General features: G+C 36.4%; 2 protein-coding genes across 16 annotated transcripts in view; one reads left to right on the forward strand and one right to left on the reverse strand.

The window, feature by feature from the left end:
* Nucleotides 1–19,582, reverse strand: part of pdgfc (platelet derived growth factor c) — a 290,898-nt gene that overhangs the window by 187,509 nt on the left and 83,807 nt on the right. For 3 of the 7 annotated variants that reach the window (XM_087281825.1, XM_087281828.1, XM_087281829.1), the window contains one exon: nucleotides 3,474–3,554. The exons of 2 other annotated variants lie outside the window; for them this stretch is intronic. The gene's annotated coding sequence lies outside the window, so the exon portion shown is untranslated. The remainder of the gene's footprint in view (nucleotides 1–3,473; nucleotides 3,555–19,582) is intronic. 2 more of the 7 variants (XM_087281826.1, XM_087281830.1) reach the window with 1 other exon arrangement.
* gria2b (glutamate receptor, ionotropic, AMPA 2b) overlaps nucleotides 1–19,582 on the forward strand; it is a 64,519-nt gene that overhangs the window by 2,362 nt on the left and 42,575 nt on the right.

A 19,582-nucleotide genomic window follows, 5' to 3' on the forward strand; every position in this document is an offset into this window, starting at 1 on the left:
CTGTACAGATGACTTCATGAGGTCTTGTTGGTTCGGAAAACATTTGCTCTCTAAAGCTGACATTTGCTCTGTGTTGTTGGTTGGGCATGAGTCAGAATGATCTTGTCACTGATATATGACAGCTCCAGAGCAGATATAGGGAATGGTTTAGTCTTAAATGGCTCTCATGAGATAAACAACAAGACATGCCACCTTGGTATGAGATGCAGCTAATGAGGCTTTTCTTCTTTGAAGCTATATTGCTTTTAGCAAGATGTTGTGTGTTTTCCCAGCACTCATTCTCATAAACTGAAAAGCAGAAAAACATAGTAAGGATGTCATTGTATACCTCTGTTTTGAAGTCACTCTTCAGTGTATTTTTGGTAGACAAGGTCACAAAACTACTGTAGTTGTGTGTGTTTAATTAAATTCAATTATAATTCCAATTTATAATTATTATTAATTATTATAATTATTCATTACTATAACTTGTGCATATTAAAGATTACAGCCAAGTCCAAAGTGTTATTCCACATTGATATACAACTGCTAACAGTGATAGTATGTGACATTAGCTATGTTTCCATCCAAAAACGCGAATTAACTTTATGCGCAAAACTGGATTATCGCATAAAAGACATGTGAATAAAGCAGCATTTCCATCCAACGAGTCAACATCAACAAAGTCGTCACTTTCTGATTATCTGTCGCCAAATATCAACAGTACAAATGGAATTTGCTGTGGTAGGAGAAGCTGCGAGAATCTTTTCTTCATTTAAAAAATAACTTGCACCTCAGAAGGAAATCCAAACACGCAGTGAAAACGCGATAGGCGGAGCACAGACGCTCTTGATTCTGCAGATCATTAATAATATAATAACACTAAGGACCCTATCATACACCCGGCGCAATGTGGTGCAAGACGTCAGCTGGATGCAAGAGTCGTTGTGACGTTTTGCACCACACTGTTTGATTAGCAAATGCATTTGCGCTCATATGTGCGCCCAGAGGCTTCTGGTCTAAAAAAGAAGGCGTGTTGAGGCGCATTGCTGGCGCATTGCTATTTTGAGGAACTATAATAGACTGTTTAATAGACCTAATCAAAGCAAGTCTAAAGTCAAGCGCAGAGCGCATTAGTTGTGCACCTCACTTAAACGTTGCTTAATACACACAAGATGTACAGCAATACGCAAATATCTTAACAAATAAAAAATAATTAAAGGATTAAAATATTACAAAAATGATTATTTTCTAGCCTACATGAATATAAAAAACACCGCCTCCATGCCTTCTTCATCTCGGGGGGGCTTTTTTCAGTTTATTCATGACAATTTGCTTTTGTATAATGTTATCATTAGAACTAATTTGGATATTTTTTGACCACACAATGACACATTTTTTGCAGGAAATTAGAACTGAATTTAGAAATATTTTTGAAACAAATCTTTACGCTTAATAAACGAAATTAATTATGTACTGTATAGGGTAATGGATGTCTGAGCGTACAACCTGTTTCCCTATCTCTCTAGTGAAGCATTCATGTTTTCCACTTACAAAGTACGCCATGTAAATAGCAAATGCGCTATGGCACAACACAACTGACTCTTAAAGGGAAAGGGAAATGAGACTCTGAATAGTTTATTCTCAAAACACACGTATAACTCATTAAGAGAATAAGCTGAACCCTGTTAGACCATGCACCATGGTGCAAAAGCAGATTTTTCCATCCTTAAAATAGTAAAAGTGGGTTCGGACACACCCTTAATGGTTTTGTGCCCTGCGCTTTGCACCTGGATTGTCAAATAGAGCCCTAATACTGAGATGGTTAAGGTGTTTTAGAATGACCAAAACAACATTTCAGATGTTTTACAATGTGCTCAGCCTTCTGGTTTGTCCATTTACACACGTTTTTCATCACATGACCCCTTATAACAAAATCACATGACCTTTTTAATATGCATAGTGGACTTTGTTCGGTAAAAGTCTTTTTTTTTCATAATTTATGCACATCTTCCCTTTTTGAATAAAAAAAATTATCCTACTCAGTTATGCGCATTTTCAAAATTTAAACATATCTTGGCGTTTTTATCAACTGTTTTTTATAAGCATTTCCAAAATGCACATATTAATAGGTAAATGGAAACATATTGTTTACAAACTCCACAGTTCATAATCTTTTCACAGTTGACTGACAGACTGACAGAGCAATCACATTAGATATCATGCTCATTCATCTTTATTTTGTGCTATAACTAGTAGTAAAGAAGAACCATCAAGGAAAACTGAGTTGTACAACCTACATTTTTTTAAACTAAAGTTTTATTCATACATTAAATGAAACAGCATAAACAAAAACATTTGATATTGTTTCTGATATATTTTTGCATTGCTGTGCTTTATTTAACCAAAAAAACCTGTGCTGAATTTTTTGATGCAAAAGTGCATACATTTGCACTCCTGACTGATGCATTATTCGTATAATTCATTATTATACAGCTTGATTGTTTGTCATATTGCAGTTTTGAATTGATACATTAAAATATTATTAAAAATGGCAGATCTTGATTTGACCAACATAGCTATTTAGAAACCTTTCTCAAGAAACAAAAAATAAATTAAAAAGACAAGTAGGCTTGATTGGATTATAAAACACCAAGGTTTTTAAACATTAAAGTTTATGTTTAAACAGGGCCTCACAATCTAATTTAGTGGATTTATGATTTATATTTATATGCATATATTTCAATTACGAAAGCAGGTCAGCTTTCCTTAGGGCCCCATATATCAGGAAGACATACCTGGAGCATATTTGCTGACATTATACAAAATAAAGCAATCTAGTGGCAGATCAATGCTTTTAAATCTCCTTGGCATTTCTAAAAGTATAAATGATCAAATGAATGGGATGAAAAGTAAAGCATTACTGTAGTTATTTGCATCTCACGATATAAAACATAAGCAAATGATATGTATTAGTCACACAGATCTGTATCCTGATGCAATATATATTCTGATTGAACAGCTTGGATATAAACTTTAGTTTTTCCCAGACTAATTAATGTGAAATCAAATTTGTGCGTTCCATGAGTCATTTTTTTTCTGAGTAATTTCTCAAAATGCATGTAAGCTAACAAAATTTCAAAACATTGATTGATATTTAATGTGGTTTTATAAGTACTTTCTGTGCTGGATCTCACTTGAGCGCATTTACGCTCCAACTAAATGCTGGTATCAAGAAACATGCACAGAAAAATTAGCAGCCATAAATATAGTGAGGATCCTATCTACAGTATCCTGATATACCCTTTCCCACACCCCTCAATCCGAGTGTGAAGTCTAATAACTAAGGGAAATAAATTGCATGGTCATGATCAATAGCTGCGTGTGTTTCAGTTCTTGTCTCTTGTCAGTACATACATAGTCGCTCAACCAACCTCCACTAACTGGGTGATTCGATCTTTTTTCAATTAAAAAGACCTGCTGTTTTTTCCTACCTGACACAGCAGGGATCTCAGGAGTGCTGCTCTGATCCGGCTGTCACACAGCAGTCTGAGAAAGGCTTTAATGCTACACTGCTGAGAAAAAGCACAGAACAGAAAAAGAGCATTAGACACTGCCAATGATTAGAAGTCAGCGTCCAAACTTCAGGCCACACCTGCTGATGCTTAAGTAAATTGAGGATATTTACTAGTTTGAAATATCTTTTACTGCCCACAAATCTTGCATATTATAAGTACTGTATATAACACTGAGGGTGCATCTGAAATCACCTGCTACTCAATAGGTACTGCATTTTAACTTGAATGTAGTAATTGACCATTAGAAAAGTATGTTCTATCCCGTATGAATGTGAGTACAATGAAGGGAACTCAGATGAACTACATCCGCCATTTTGTCATGACCATGTGACCTACCCGCATCTGTTGCATTGCATCACTCCCATTCATGAATTCTCTGGTGTATCATGGGTTAGCGTAGTGTGCATCGGATGCGCACTTCAGTACTTCTCGCATACTGTTTTTCAAATTCTATGAATTTGGACGTACGACTCAGCTCGCATACTGTTTTTAGCGTACTGTATAATAGGGAAGTTTGCGATTTCGAATGCAGTCTATATGCTTTTTAGACTTTGTGATAGGATTTGTTGATCAAACTTCCATTTTAATGACCTAATTTAAGGAATATTATATATTTGTATCGTTACATAAAGTTCTGGAGAGGGAAAAATAACCTAGGCTTTATTTAAGGGTTAAATTTACCACCAAAGGTAAAAGTAAATAAATTTAGAATATCCAAGGTACAATGATACTTATAGCATTTCATCTTAAAAGAATAATAAAATTGCTTTTAATTTAATTTCAGGCCATTAGTTGGGTGGACTTATAGAAGCAACAGGCCATTTGGTCTGCAGTTCAAATGGGTCAGATAATAGTGAATATACCTTCTTTTATGTTGGTTTAACTTGCATTTAAGATGCATCGTTAAAAATAAACATTTCAACGTACACTGTTTTGGCTATTTTTTAAATGATCAATACACACTGTCCTGTAATGCAGTAAACAATTTATATTTCTAAAATAAATTTAAATATAAGTCTAGGTACACTATTATTGTTAAGAAGGACACTGTTAGTGGTAAGTTTTAACATATTTATTCTGTGCAAATATGGAATGGGAGTGGAAAACAGTGTTAAAATAACACTATCAGTGCTTTTTTTAACACTATGCAAGTGTAAAAATGTAACTCAATTTCAGGTGTAAATATTACTTGATTTAGTGTGGACCTATATAAACACTGAACAAGTGTTAATTTTTACACTTCGAGAGTGAATTTAACACGTTATGATTTGCTCATCTGAAGATAACATTATCTTATGTCTTTACGAAGCAACGTGATTGGTCTGCCCAGGAAATAGAAGATTATTTACAACAATGTTATATGCAATCAAAAACATTGTTGAATTTTAATGTTGAATTTTTCATCATACAGGAACGAAAGTAAACTAAAACTATTGTGGACTGCATTTCAGTTTTGCCACCACATATTCATCGTATGAGAATGATTACATGTAATAATATTTGTTTGTTATTCAAAAAAATCTAAATATGATTTTTCACTTAAATTTATGATAAACATTCTTCTTCATAGAGACATTTTAAAAGCATCCATAAATGTACTAAAGTTTAATATCTTTGTCTAGCATTTTTTTTAAATTTCACATGTATTAATATAATCAATGTTCAGTTTCTTTGTAGAATGTGTTACCTGTTTCCTTAATGTAATGAGATGCATTGCTTTTTATAAATCATCATAAGAGATATGTGCTTGCTTAAACAGTTTTTTTTAATTATATGTACATTTACATTGTTTTAATCTAACCCATAACCTGCACTAAAGCTTACACTAAACCTTTCTTAAACCATCAACCAAACCATTTACCTGGTTTTTGCATAAGTTTGTGCTCTTTGGTCCAAACTGTGCTTCACGGGACTTATAAGCCGCCTTTCCACTGCACACAACAAACGGCAGACTGGAAGTCATTAATTTCCAATGGAGAGCAGTCCGGGAGCTGCGAGGACTTCCGATCACTTCCATAAGTGGAAAATTTAGATCTGATTTGAGCAGCGGATACGTTAAAATATTTGAACTCCTGCGGCTAGGCTGTATGTGAAAGGCCGACAGGATGTGATGTATTTCAGTGTTGTCCAAGCAGGTCTGTGTGCACAACGTGAGAAATAGTAAAATAGAAAGAGAGAATAGAAAAAGTTTTGTTTTTTTTTAATCAGAAAAAAAGTCAAAAAATTTTTTTGCCCCTCCAAAACTTTTAGCGGTCTATGAGTTTCTAGTATTCATTTATTCAACCATGGTGACCGCACGGAGAATAAAGGCTCTTGCTTTTGCACTCCTTTATTTTTGGACACTGCGAGAACAGCTTCTTTCCTATGGTGCATGACAAAACAGAAAATTCTTTGCGACTGCCACTAGGGGGCATATTCCGACAGTCATGTCCAAATGTCATGTGCAGTGAAAAGGCAGCTATAGATTGATTGCCGCCATTTTGAAAAGCGAAGTCGAGGCTGCGGTGGGAAGAAACCTGGAAGTATCGTTGGGAGTTGCATAGGAGCGTTGTGTACTTGGCTGAATATCTTATCAGCGAAGAGAAAGTGACACAAATGTATCATTTCACCGTCTTCAGAGTGACCCGATGGTCCGTTCTAAATGAATGATGAAAATAAAAAGGGATATCAGAGCTCATTTTCAGCTAAGTTAAGGAAAATGGCACTAGTTAGCTAACGTTTTCTTTCCCAAACACACGTTTTAGATGCCATTTATGTAGGCAATTTTGGCAATTTTGCGCTAACATTTAAGGCACTGTTGATGGCTTTCTTAAAACAGCACTGATTTGCCATTGTGTTCACGTGTTCAACAGAAATGCTTGTGATTGGCCGAGAAGGTCATCAGTTCACCCACCGCTATTTACTGAGCACAAACACAGACGAGCCGTGCGATCTGCTTGATGACTTGACATCTTCACAGCTGCTTCGCGCTCCAGTCTCCGTGTATCTGTGTTTGCACTGGGTGAAGAGCGGTAAACTGAGTGCAAACACAGATACAAAGAGACTGGAGCGCGATCAGCTGTGAAGATCAGTCGAGTCATCCGCGCTTAGCGACGCTTCAGTGTTAGCCGGTTTTAAAACTTCAGTACAGGGACAACACTATTACAGACAACACAAGGGTGTGCTACAGAGGACTGCAGTGTTTTATCGCTCAACGGGTTACATAGGCTGACGCAGGAAAGCATCCCCACGGTGTTTAACTGGTGCCATGAACTGAAGCCTCATGAATCAAGAATAGATTGTGATGTTGTTTGACGCCTAATTTGCTTTTAATTGTTTCAATTAAACTTACTGTATAATATTAAAGTGATGTTTACACCATTTCTGCATTTTAAAATCTCGGCAACAGCTGGAGGTTTGTAGTCCACAGCATGTTGCTGCAAGGTTTACAGTGCAGGTCCTATACTTCCGGGTTTCTTACCACCTCAGCCTCGCTTTGGTTCCTTAAAATGGCGGCCACCTGAAATAAGCGTATAGACTCATAGACGTCACAAGTGCATGAGTGTACCAGGTGAGCTACTGAGCAAGTTTACTACAATGAAAAAGCCATACATATGAGGTACTAAATGTATTTGTTTACAAACCATTCACTACAGCAAAATACAGGTGAAAACAACATTGTTATCTCACAATCATAATTTGCATAAAAAGTTATAAAAGTTGCCTCATGTTAAATTCAACAGAAAGCCTTTCTGTAAAAATGTTAGTAGGGCAACATTTTTATTGTTCTACCTAGGCAAGAAAGTCTAATCTATATCATAGACTGAATCAAAACTCACTAATGAATTAATAATTCATGAGATGAAAATGAGGGCGAGCAAATTAGCATTTTTTTCCGGTGAACAATCTCTTTAAAACCATTTATTAAGTTACAATTCCTAATGAAGTCACTAAGCAGCTGATGTGCAAATTGGTTTAATTTACAGTCTAAAAACCCGCTAAATGCCTGTTAAAATTGAACTTCAGCTAGTCAGACCCTGCGTGAAATTACTGAAAAGCACAGAAAGAAAAAGAAAGATGAAAATCCCTTTTGGCAAGTGAAAGAGACTGTGTTGGGCAGGCCACTTCAGTAGAGAGAAGTACAGCGGCTCACACTTTCATCCCCCACCCCGCGCGGGGATGACCCCCATCTATTAAAAGCCTTTTTTTCCCTGGCTGCAGCTACATAACAGAAATGGCCTGCATAAATTATCTGACAGTTCGATTTCCACTTTCTCCAGCCTTCTCGTACAGGGGGAAGCAGTAATTGTGTGCCATCCAATAAGAGCTTTTAAGGCTGAGCCGTGTGATACAGCCAAGCTTTGTCATTTTTCTGCGTAAGTCCAGTACTTCATCTCATCATGACAAATGAGTCAGTTCTCGTTAACATCTCAATATAGCCTCTTTTTTAGTCTGCTCTGGAGTCGTTTCAAACCTGTAATCCTTTTATCTCATGTATAAAAAGAATGTATGAAATTATTTATAACTTACAATGGAGATCGTGATTCAGTGATTTACAAAACCAGGACATTAGGCAACAAAACAAAATGACGTGTGACTTATTATTGGTTCTGAATAAAATGTTCCTTGCATTAGTCTATTTAAAATATGAATGAATCATTTGAATAAATGATTTAATGACCTGAGCATGTTCTGTATGCAGTCATTTGCTTGTTCCTGAATGAATCAGTGTTTTTGAACAAGTCAAGTGAATAAATAATTAAGCAGGTGTACTAGGGGTGGGAGAAAATAAAAAAAGACAGATGCATTGCAGTTCTTTCTCTAAAAACTCTGAATCAGTTTTCAAAAGTTTAGAATCGATTCTATATTCAAATTCTATTGCAATGCTCCGGCCTGCCAAATCAGCTTAATTTGGACAGATGGATAATTACAGAGGAAGCAAGGAGTTTCAGATTTGTTGTGTGACAACTACCTCAGGATGCTGTTCAAAAGTTAAACCATGTCATCATAGATGCGTTGCTGCGCTTCACTGCTCATGTATTATGTCACACTTACAGATGTGTGAAGGGTGAGTGAGTGTATGAGTCAAGTGTGCCGCAAGCCTGCGTTTGAGTGAAGGTCTCGGCCGTTAGATCGCCCCCTGGGGGCTGGCTGCAGTACAAGTCATAAAGCCCGCCTCCTCCGTGTAAATGAAGGAGACTTGAGCCCAAATAAAAAAAATAGTTACACTTGCAATAAAATGTCCCGAAAGATGGTTCTGGTCGATTAGGTACTGTTTATTGTGCTGAAATAGGTGCAGATCCTCATTTTTGTAAACAGTTTGTTTTTAGCAGTAATTTAATGCTGGGCGTGTCATCGTGATTGACAGTTGTGATTGACAGTTTCTCAAAGCAGACCGTCTGAGCTTCGGCAGATGACTGAAGGTATTATTATTCGATTTCTGTGTTATTTTACTATGCCAAAATGAGTTCAGCAGTAAACTACAGTTTCTGACACACATGATCTGGTGGAACACTGTTTATTCGCTAAGGTCAGGGCTTTTTACGGGCTTTTTAGTTTGCTGATGCACGCCTAGCCACCCAGATAGCAAAATACACTCGGGCCAGTTCTCGCCTGCCGATGACTTACCCCTCAGACTGACTATCTCTGCTGGACCTACTCTGGATGCCTATTGACTCACTGCCCGATTCCAGCCCGAGTCAATCGAGCCAGATGCGGTGGCCGAGTGAGCCGATGCTGCCGCATGCGAGCCGGAATCGGCCCGCGACGCCGCGAGTAAGTTATGTGCGCTGCGGCCCGGAGCTGGCGCGATTGAATCTTCATTATATAAAACCTCACCTTTGTTAACGTTATTACAACCATTTGTGTTGATATGACAGCAAACGCAGGCTGCTATGTAAACGCAAAGTATAGCGCTAAATAAAAATGCACACAGCATACATCGCAAATATTCAAATAAAGGACAAAATAAATAACAATAAACCTGTATTGATTGCACAAGTATTAAATAATAATAAAATGGAATAAATTTTGTAGTGCACAATAATTAAGAATTTCAATATAGGCTAAATATGACAATAAAACTGCACAATAAATGACAAATAAACTAACTTAAGTACGGGGAAAATACAGGTGATCAGTAGCAGTAATAGTCTTTATGTGTCTAAAATAATAATCTTCACGTTGATCTCCTGTAAGGTTATTTGAACTTGCTTTACAGGACGTCTCTGCATTTTAAGTTTCGGCATGTTATTAAGTAATCTACTGAATTTGCTGTTATAAAACATTATTGATACCGAATCTTATATAGCCTAATAGAGCTGTAAATGTTAGATATTATTTATTTACATCATTTGCTGTTGGCATTTTATTTGAAAACTCCAACTAAACATTAAAATGAATGTAAATTCCTCGTTGCCAGATAAAATGGAGGCATCGAATAAACCAAATGAAAACGGAGGCAAAAAAAATAAATAAATAAACAATTTAAGCGAAAATCAATAAACAATATACTAGCGATGTTGCAGCAGATGGACATTGTATTAATGCTGCAAAGTTTTTTTGTTTTTGTTTTTTGCAAAAATTGACAAATTGCAGGGTTGGGATGTGTAAATATCCTGTTGATATTTAGAAATCTTGCTGTATTTTTCTTCTAAACTCACGATTGTTCCTGCCTGGTAAATCGTTATGGTGTAGGCTATATTTTGGGTTCTGTTGATGGCTAATTAAAAATAAAAAAACCTTTCCTAAAATGTACGTGTTGTTCATGTTGTTCGTGTTGTGACCCCAGAATCAGAATTGGATCAAAAAGTCTAAAGATTCCCACCCCTACTAATTACTGACCTCAGACTGTAACCCACCAAAAAACAACAAAAGCATTCAGCTAATGCTTCATTCAGTTAAAATGTTAGGGAATAGTAGGATTTTTAGATTTTAAGAAATTGATATTTTTTTACAGGAAGGATGCAATAATGTGATGAGACTTTATGTCAAATATTATGTGTATTTGAGTTAAATAAAGACATTTTTGGTGAGCAGAAGACATTTTGTAAATGTTTGAAAACCCTCAAACCAGTACATTACCTACATTGGTATCATTTAACACCATATAAGTAAATAAACCTCATTTTTTATGATTAATTTTGCTGTTTGAATCGAGAAATTTTCACAGTATGTCTGATAATATTTTTTCTTCTGGAGAAAATAATATATGTTTTATTGCAGCTAAAATAAAAGCAGTTTTAATTTTTTTTAATAAACAATTTAAGGTCTAAATTATTAGCCCATGTTAAGCTATTTATTTTTTCGATTGTCTGCAGAACAAATCATCGATTTACAGTACAATGAATTGCCTTATTAGCCTAACTTGCTTAGTTAACCTAGTTAACCTAGTTAGCTTTTAAATGTCACTTTAAGTTGTATAGAAGTGTCTTGAAAATATATATAGTCAAATATTATTTACTATCATCATGGCAAAGATAAAATAAATCAGTTATTAGAAATGAGTTTTATGTTTAGAAATGTGTTGAAAAAATCTTTCTCTTCCCCAAAAGAAGTTGGGGAAAAAATAAATAGGGAAGCTACCAATTCAGGGCGGCTAATAATTCTGAATTCAACTATACAGCATGTGAAATAGCACACAGGCAACCATAAAAATTCTCCAGTATCTGTTGCCAGATGCCTGTTTGATGTCAGTTTCAGGTTCCAGGCACTGGATGCACCTGAGTGTAGGTTACATAAAGTACATTCAATAACCTAGTAGACAAAGAAATGAACAGAGCCTTCCAGAGAAACGCTACCATGCTGTGCTAATAATCCTAAAAACCGAAGTGTGCATGGTTTATGGACATTACTGGGTCTTTCACAGGAAATGAAGGGACTTCCAACTAGTATCCCTCGCAGTCTGTGCCATTGTTTCCACAGCAATGAGCTTCCCCCTTAAAGGAAGACTTTTCTAACACCCTGTGGTTTATCTGTCTGTTCATGAGCTTGTACACTCGCCACCGATAACTCCCCCAGAAACAACACATGTGAGTGTGTTTGTATATGTGGGTGGAATATGATTTGTCCTGCCAGAGTGTGAAATCAACTTCAACACACACACACGTAAACACACAGGAAAAATGCACACTCTATTCGACGGTCACCATGGAGATGCTGGGTTCCTTTAAAGGGTTGCATTTACATAATGGAAATTGCATCTATCGCTGTCGCCTTGCTGTAATCCTTATAAAGTGTTCATGACTGAAATTAAGCATGACTAATCATAGAGGTCTCTCTCAGTTAGTGCTTACAATGTGCATGGTTTAACTGGAATTCCTAAAAATGAATTCAGAAAAGTGTCTGATGGTCTGCAAGCTCTGCTGGTAATTCATGCTGACTGAATTATAATACAGCACTTATAAAGAGAGCACTTCAAAGTTAGGATTTGCCATTAATAGGGATGTGTTTTCCAGTAATGTTCATTTGTTGTGTTTTCTCTTTTAAACTATCAATAATGTGTCTACAAAATTACAAATAAAGTGCGTTCGCTTTTTTTATCTACACAAAGGAAAGTTTCACAAACTGATTTTCGGGGGAGTTGTGATATGATTAACCGTGGCTGATCTCTCATCTGTAATCATTAGTAAGCCAATCAAATTATTCCAAACTCACTATAAATAGCCTAACTAGCATTACTCATCTACATTTTTTGAAGAATCCCCCATCCACCCTATCTCCTCCTTTTCTACTTTACCAGGGAGACCTCTCGAGAAGCTCTCTTGAGCCATGGGCTTAATTATCTCCGAGCTCAGGGTTCTCTCCCAGGACAGCATGCCAAACCTGCAATTATTATCAAGCAATATCTAAGTGTGAACACTTGAACAGCTATTATTTGTAAAATAACATGATGGAACTGATGCTTATGACATTAAATAAAATTAAAAAAAAATAGCTACAGAGGGAAATAACTATTATAGCTAGTAGCTACTGCTAATGATTGTCAACTTTTTCAGAAGCGCCTCTAGAAGTTTATCACATACATAAGGGTTTTTTTCCCAAAGGGGCTTTAAAAAAGTTTGTTAAAAAATGCTTTTAAGCTATAGGGGAGCGCGGGCACGAAATAACGTGGGGTAAAATGTAACAGAGTTTTAAGGTATTTACTCAGGGTTTGCCATGGCATGCCTCCAAGGTTTTCACAACAGGTAGACGTCTTCCAGACAATTATTAAAAAAGTTTGGCGAAATTTCGAACACATGGGGGGGTTGGGGGTTGATGGACTGCGCGCGACTTGTCTGAAGAGCGAGGAGGGATGCAGGGGTGAGAAGGGTGCATCACTTATTTGAGGAAGGGAAGGGAGACAAGCGATTTCCGGGAGATTATCGTTTGCGGGCATTATGAGTCCCGCAAATGCATAGAGACTCCCGGAACTTCCGGGAGACTTGGAATGTCTGAATATCACGTATATTCATATATATTCATGTATATTCATGAATATAAACCTTGATAGAGACATGTCCTGCTCTCTGTCTCTGGAGCTTTGAGAGAGAAGTGCGTGGCTGTGTGTGTGGCTCTGCAGTGAGCACCACTTGCGTCTGTGTGTGTGTGTGTGTGTGGTCATGTGATGTGCATTTTCAGAGGACGGAGAGCTGTTCAGAAATGCTGGGTAAAACTCGGTGTGGATGTAGATCATTTTCGTTCTAAAATGCCATTTTAACACTAAGACGTATTAGTGTAAACGGGGCCTGAGTGTGTATTTTTTTGTGAGTGGGTTTGCGATGGGGGCGGGGCGGAGCATCGGCGATGCCGGCTCAGCATAGTGTTGTCTATTGACCATCGGCGATGGACGATGGCATCGTCTATCGGCCCAATTATGTAGCATTATGAATAAATCACAATGAAACACAAATAAAAATATTTATTTAAAGTTGTTGATTACTATTTATTTACTAGTTGTTGATTGTCTAAACTGTACAAACTAGATGCATCTACTAGTTTTACTTCCAAAATTTGACTTTTGTGCTTCATAAACACTCTTACTCCCAAGGGCATTTCTCTTAAAGTTGATATTTAGCCGCACCAAATTGGTGTTTAGTAACATTAGTTTTTATGTGGTCTGTTGTTAGCCCAATGCTCAACCCGAAACCTGGAAGACCAGAACATACACATACACTATGGAAAATTAGCTTTCCCATTTCACGTACAGCAATTCACAACCAGAGCACCTGGAGGAAAACACGAGGACAACATGCAAACTCCACACAGAAATGCCAAATGATCCAGCTGCGGCTCGAATGAGCAACCTTTTGGCTGTGAGGCGACAGTGCTACCCACTACACCCCATACACACTCACATGTTCTATATGTTCTATTTTCAAGCAGCAAGTTGCTGTGTTGCTTGGCAACTGCAAATGACCTACAATTAGGCTAATGATCTATATTACTTGGTGAAGGAAATATTTATTCCTTTAATTATTTATAATAATTGAACTGCTTATTTGAACGTGTGTCCTTTGTAGGTCAGAGGTTTTTGAGACTTTGCATTAAAATGACTGCTGAGGTGTGTTCTAAAACAAAATCTTGATTTCAATCAATTCATATGATATCACTTTGTTTCCTTTATCATTCCTCAACTTTCTTTCACAACTTCTGAAATGTTCAGCTTTCACTCTCTAAGCGGAGTGTCTGGCTGTTGCTGTTGCTATGGCAATGGCACGTCAATAATGAGCAAACATCAAGTCTCATGTGTTTATTATACTGGACTCCGACTTGGAGCTTCTTGCGGAGCAGTATTACCAGTGCACTGCACTCACGCTCATACAGCCATTTGCAGAATTTCCTCATGCCTGCCTGTATTTGTCACACGCACCTGCTCTGCATTCAGGCTCTCATCCGTGCCTGAATTTAGCTGCTAAACTAAAAGAAAAAGGAAAATCTAATTTATACTGTTGACATCAGTGATATTATAAGCTTTTTTTAGCTTTGAAAAATGCCTTTATAAGTAAATGTATTAAAATAAGTTTGATTTAATGTATTCAAATCAATACTACCTTATTAAACAACCATTAATTAACATAAATTACAGCTAAATATAATAGTATATAGAGTCTAGCCCGAAATGCCCTTTTTGGATTCTTGGAAGCTACATTATATAAGAGTTCATACACACCTATTCACACTCATACACTACGGACAATTTAGCCTACCCAATTCACCTGTACCGCATGTCTTTGGACTGTGGGGAAAACAGGAGCACTCGGAGGAAACCCACACAAACGCGGGGAGAACATGCAAACTCCACACAGAAACACCAACTGACCTAGCTGAGGCTCGAACCATTGACCTTCTTGCTATGAGGCGACAGCACTACCTACTGCGCCACTGCGTCGCCCAAACTTCATCTTTTAACATCTTATTCGAAAGCAGTATAAAACGGTCTCCTCATAAAAACCCACTTAACAGCATAACGGCGTATTAATCCGAGGCTTGAACCAGTGACATTCTTGATGAGTGTATGTATATATATATATATATATATATATATATATATATAAATATATATTATATTATAAATATTATAAACAGAGACCCACAGGGACGTGATGGTGGAGAAAAAAATGGTAGGAAGAAAAAAAATGGGTGGGAGAAAAAGAAACTGAATGATAGCTATATCAATTTTTGAAGGTTTTTGCATTCCCTCTCAAAGATTTTTTGTGTTATCTCTCAAATATGTTTTGCAAGGGTATGCAAATATGTTTTGTGCTCCCTCACTTCGCTGTTAGAAAAAAAAAGAATCCCGGTTTTTGCCGGGATTGTCCTGTATTTTACCATTATGTCCTATTATTAGGTATTTTCTCATATTTCTCTCATATTTTTAAGCGCAACGCATGTTGAAATTAATATAAAAATGTCTGCATTCACTTTCTTTCCATTAAAGCTGTGCGCGGATCAGCGCCCCTCATAAGCGACCTCTGAATCAGTGAATGCATGTGTTATTTCGTATTTCTCCCACCCATTTTTTTTCCTCCACCCATTTTTTCCACCCAATATTTATTTCTCTCTCATGAAAAATTTTTCTGATTCTGAGTTTAAAAGTGTGTTGAACTATTTTAACTCTACTGTCATCAAACTGAAGTGGTGGGGATGAAAAAAAAAGAAGAAAAGAAGAAATAGAAGAAAAAAACAGTTAACATTCCCCCTGTCTGCAATTGGCTGAACACACAGATAGCCCCGCCCTAAGCCCCACACCATTGGTTGTGTGTCAATCTGGTATACGCACATTAAATTATATGCCAATTGCATAGAGAACATTATGTTTTGAACCAGAAAGTCACTCTTTATTTCCAGATGGCATGAAATAAGCTGAAATGTGTTTCGTTTGAACTTTTGCCCTTTGTTTTTACGATCCAATCGGTCAGGTCAGGTCTCGAAGGTCAGGCGTTTTGTCTAGTTTACCTCCCCCTATCTTTTTAGCATGCTTGAATCGGGTCTCTGTAAACAAGCGGGTTGCTGGGGACTGAGGCTCTCTGTGTCTCCATGCAGCAGCTGCAGGAAGAGACTGTGAGAACCACGTCCATCCCACAATGCTTCTCTTAAGGCCAGACACTGCAGGCAAAAACACAGCTTTTCACGCACCTGTCAGTTTAAAGCGTTGGGGCTTTTGGGATTTTCACAAGGTGTTGTTGTGAGTCTGATGTAATGGAAACACCCAAAATACATGGTTAAGTATTCCTTTTTTCACATTTGATTATTTGCATCTGCAGATTTCAATTACAGTACATAGATTTTTAAGTTTTCCTCATATCCATGCATACAATAAATAAATAAATTCTATATTAATATCAGAATTTGTATAACATTAATTGCCTGATTATTTGCAACACTTTATTCTACAAAAATAAGATAAAACAATAGTTTTTTATTCTGTTAGAATAATTTTCTGAACTAAGAAGTGCAAAAAAAAAGGCAGTGGGTAGCACGATCACAGCAAGAATGTCGCTGGTTCAAACCTCAACTGGGTCAGTTCTGTGTTCTGAGTTTGCAAGTTCTCCCCGTGTTGGCATGGGTTTCCTTCAGGTGCTCCGGTTTCCCCCACAAGTCTAAAAAACATGTGGTGTAGGTGAATTGGATAGGGTAAATTGTCCGTAGTGTATGTGTGTGAATGGGAATGTATGGGTGTTTTTCAGTGATGGGTTGTGGCTGGAAGGGCTGCGTAAAGTATTTGCTGGACAAGTTGGCGGTTCATTCCACTGTGTCGACTCCAGATTAATAATGTAAATAAGCTGAAAATAAAATGAATGAATGAATGAATGAATGAATGAATGAATGAATGAATGAATGAATGAATGAATGAATGAATGGAAGAAGTGAAAAAAGAGACACCTTAAAATCCAAAATGTAAAAGTTTTTACTCTAATATACAAACAAAATGTGTCTGCCTAAAATACAGAGCCGTGGCCAGCCTGGTTCTTCCCTTTTTTATTTATTTTATTTTATGGACCTTTTTGCAGTTATTCACCTCATTTTCCATTTTATTAAAGGTTTAAATAATGCACTTTAGTGATATTTTAAGCACTAGATTTTGCTGGATTAGCTTGATCATGACATTTTCTTTGATGGACCAAAAATATTCCCTAAAATTTTTAATGAAGTTATAAGCTTATTTTTTAAAACACAAATTTATTACACTATATATCAGTAAATAATGCATTTTAGTAATATTTTAGCTATATTTTAAGGCTGGATTAGCTTGTCAGGTGGCGATCATAACTATATTTTTTGATGGACTAAAAATATTTCCAAAACATTTAGAATAAAGTTATTAAAGTTAGCCTACTGTAACTTATTACACAAATAAACTAGCCAGTACAACTTTCCTCAGTCAAAATTTTGATAGTTGAATAATAAATAAATAATAATTCATAATTTTTCTAGCCTCTCTTGTAAAAAAAAATCATTTGAAAATTCATGGATGACAATAATAGCCTAACTAGTATTAAAATTAACTTTAAAATGGGCCGTTTTAGATTCTACACACCTTTTTATTTGTAATTTTTGTTTTTTAGGAAAGAAGCCCAACATTTAGAATAAAAAGTTACTTTTAAAATGTTTTCTCTATTTAAATTTATATATTTTAATATATAATTTTACGTCAGATTGCGTGTTTTCTTGTACGCTAGATGTTGGAAAATTGTTTGGATTGGCCAAAACTGATGGCAAAACTGGCGACAACCAACAGAGGATTCCACTTGGTCTTAAGGCCTTGGATTATTTTCAGAGTGTAAGGTGACATACCAGTCAAAATAGAACAAATGAGCTTATGTATGGGAAAAACTTTGGAGGTGGTGTAAAGTAATAAATTCTAAAATACTCAAACTACAGAGACTGTTTGGATGCATGTCACTGATGAGAAGAAGACAGATGTCTACTGTAGGATGACCAAAATGGTCTTAAACAACCCAGCAGAAACAAGACGTCAACATGACATCAGATTGACGTTATACCCCAACGTTGTGGGGACATTACATTTTGTTAGGAAATAAAAATCATGTTGACATCAGAACGCAATGTCAGGCTGATATCAATGCCCAACGTCTGACCTAAAATCCACCAAATTTTTAGTTGCTATACCTGACTAATAAATGTCAGTATTTGACGTCAATATGATGTTGGATTAAGATTTCTAACACAACCCAAACTCAACCAAATAGCAGAGTAATTTGATGTTGTTATTGGACATCAAAATAACGTTGCCCTTAGACGCTGACTAGACATTGAATTTTGGTCATCTGACATCACGACCTAATTCTAACCTAATATTAACGTCTTATGACTTTGTGTGCCTGCTGGGCAGTAAGTAAATGCACAACAGAATCTTACATTTACACACATCCACAAACAACATGTAAAAGCATCAGCCTTTTACAGCGTAATACTCATTACTTTTGAGTACTCTTTAAAGGTCTTTTCACTCATACTTTGAGTAATATTTACAACAGATACTTTTACTCTACTTGCAATTCATTTTTAGGCTAGTCATGGTGCTTTTACTTAAGTATTATTTCTTTCCACCACTGGTGGGGGGTGGGTCTTCTGAACCACCCGATCCCACCCTGAAATATATGCTAAATTAGCCCATTTATATATAATCAATGTCTTAACAATATGTTTTGTCACTTACAACAGCTATTTTAGAACAATAAAACTGACAAAAATAAATATAGTATTTCATTTATTTACATATTTGTATTTTAGTTAAAATGAGGTAATTCTACATTCATGTTTCATAGACTCTAAAATCTTAACATTGATTTCCATCTCATGAAAAATGTTTGACTTTCCTAATGAGACCAAATGTGTCTATTAACATTTTAGAAAACCTGTAATGCAAAAATATTTGTGATTCTTAATGCAGTCAATAAACTGGGGAAGTATGGTGAAAATTATTGGAATTTTTTTAACCTACTGGCCTGCATTGCCTTGCCTTACAGCAGTAGCAGGAATGTGTCCACTCTAATAAACTTGCTTTTATACACAGAGACTTGTACAGACTTGAACACAAACAGGACCAGACCGTAACAGTCAGAGCCTATTAAACCTGACCAGAACCAGCATTTCAGCATTCACGTCTTTAGTACATCAAACTGTGAAAAGTGGCAGAGTAATGTACTGCCGACCGTAAAAAGAGAATCACATTTCTGTTTGCTAACAGCGCAAACACTAGGAAACGGTTTGGCAAGCAGCGATAAGGCGCCACTTGCAAAACGTTGCTATGTTGAACACATGAGAGGAGGAGGAACAGTAGACATTATCATGCTAACAAATCAACATCTAATTAGATGTACTGTGCACGCTCTCTTTTAAAATAAACCAATAAGAAAATGAGGACACAACTAATTAGAAATGATAGTTAAGACTTCAGGAGGAGTGTAATGCTCATGTCTGGCACATATGCAATTTATCTATGTGATTTTGGCACACAGAGTTTAAAATGAACTGCATGAGTGCCAAATGCGAGTAAAAAAGGCGTAGGCGATTATAAGAAAAAGTGTTACTCAACGTTTGCT

This window comes from Danio rerio, chromosome 14 (assembly GCF_052040795.2).
Source record: "Danio rerio strain M-AB ecotype USA chromosome 14, GRCz13ab, whole genome shotgun sequence".
NCBI lineage: Eukaryota > Metazoa > Chordata > Actinopteri > Cypriniformes > Danionidae > Danio > Danio rerio.